Raw genomic sequence first — 2,375 nt, forward strand, 5'->3', positions numbered from 1 at the left:
TGAAAAACAGCAGCTTCAGTGCCGCCCAACAACAGGGCTACTGTGCAACCATCTTTCTGCGCCGTAAAGACAAACTAGAGAAGGTAAGGCAATGCTTCAAACTTTTTTTCCCCGCTTGTTTTCTTTTCTTTCTCAAGTGACATTCCGTCAGGTCAATCACTTTTAGAATGTTTCTGTATATTACATGAACATTTGAAGTTGTGATTGTAAGAGTTGCTATTAGCATCCCATTCCAAAAGTGTTTAAGGCTGTAAAGCTAGAGGAGACCATCCAGCCAGTATCAAAGTACAACATGGAGTCAGGTTTATATCAATTGGAAGTGCTCCAAATGCCTGTGGTGCATCAACTCCAGCATAGTCGAAATTTAACACAAGACACCAGAGGCTGAGATCTGTTGTCACAGATGAGGTATTGATCACTAATTTCCTCATTGCTACCACACATCCAGTGCACGCACACACACTTCTTAAAGGTGCCACACCCGCTTTCTGATTCATATTCAAAAAAGAAAATATTCAATATGTAAAGCTGTGTTGCGACTGGGTCTCTGTTGTCTTTATTGATGAGATAACGTTGAAGACGGCTTTCCTCCGATTGGTAGCTGCCGATATGCGGGTGTCTCGTGGCCGGCCGTCTCTTCACTGTGTTGACTCTTTCGGAATTCAGAATTCCAGCATTGCGCGGTGATTAGCAAATTTCATGGAGGATGACAACCGAAGCGTTCACACACGCTACAAATACATTTCTCGGTTTTAAGCGACACAGCCACACATCCAGTATTTGTAGCGTCTATGAAAGCTGGCTGACCCGACGAAGCCATCCCACAATTCTGGTTTCCGAAATGCTTTGTTTGGAGTTTCTCCAAAAATCAATTGAAGCAGTTTATTCCACAACTACTCTGCGACTGGTGAACTCTGATACAGGCGCTCCCCGATTTACGAACATTCATGTTGATCAATTGAAGCAGTTTATTCCACAACTACTCTGCAACTGGTGCACTCTGATACAGAAGCTCCCCGATTTACGAACATTCATGTTTCGAACAACGGTACATACGAACATTTTTGCGGGTACAGGTATGTCGAAAAATGTTAATACCGCTAATACCGACGTGAGACGCTGTGAGAGAACGAATTCAGCTAACGAACGATCCTTCGGAACGTATCTCGTTCGTTACCTGGGGAGCGTCTGTACAACGTTTTGGCTGCAGTCCGTGTCACCTGCAGTCATTTTTCCCCGAGTTGAGTGGGCGTGTAGCAACCACAAAGTGGGCCCGTACTTGAATGAGTCGCGATACTACGTCAAAAGAGCGCAGAATTAAAATCTGCTTGTTTCTATGCGATTTTACCATTCAAAGGTTACATTGATATATCTTTAAACCATACAACAAATTGGATTATGATTGAAGGACCCTTTCAAGGATTGGCAGGTTTGAATCTGCTTGTATAGGAAGCGCGTTATTCTTCATATTGTTTTTCTCGACACTTTTTGTCTGTTTTATTCATGGTGAGAATGAGATTCACATGAGAACATCAGTGAGCTGAAATACTAGCGTGAAAAAACATACGTGTTGCCGTGATGTATCAAATCCAAATTTTGCAAAACCCTGCACTAATTGAATAATACTAACATACTTGCTGTTGCTTCTGGTGGCTTAATATGAACTTGTAATGTGAAGCTCTTTAAAGGCTTAATGCATGCCATTAAGCATTCTACTTAAGTATTAATCATTTAACACGTGAAAAGGAGAATAATGTTGCAAATGATAATTCACACCCTGTTCTCCAGTCTTGGTATTAATGATAGTTTCATTGCACTGCTGAAAACAACTATTTTTTTTTTTGGGGGGGGGGTTCCCCCAAAAGCCATTAAAGCGCAATTTTATGCATTTAAATGGTCAAACCTGTGCGCATCATGTGTAAATGTTGTGCTTATCCACCCAGAGTGGACATTGAGATTGATAGCTGCTTTCAGTAAATCTAGCTGACAGAAGCCTGTGATGGTGGTTGCACTGAGCATGTAATGTCCTGCTTCGGGCAGACACTCACTGATGCAGCTTACTCAACCGGACAGAAACACAGGATGTTTTTTTTAAATTTTAATGCTGGATCCAAAACTAAAGCATTTGGCTCATAGCCCAGCTGCATAGCAAAATGGCATTGTGCCCAGTCAGTAGTCATTCAGTATATCATTTTGACTTTGATACAACAGTAACATCGACTAAAAAGAATCAAGCCAATACTTGCTGTGATTGCACTGCAATCAGCCACTGGGCCTCAAGTGTGAAGGTGAGACACCAACGGTGAAACGTCCTTCACTGGCATATACTAAGGTTTTTTTTGTTTGTTTGTTTTTTTTGGGGGGGGGGGAATAAG

Source organism: Hippocampus comes, unplaced genomic scaffold (genome assembly GCF_001891065.2).
Source record: "Hippocampus comes isolate QL1 unplaced genomic scaffold, H_comes_QL1_v1.1 scaffold86, whole genome shotgun sequence".
NCBI lineage: Eukaryota > Metazoa > Chordata > Actinopteri > Syngnathiformes > Syngnathidae > Hippocampus > Hippocampus comes.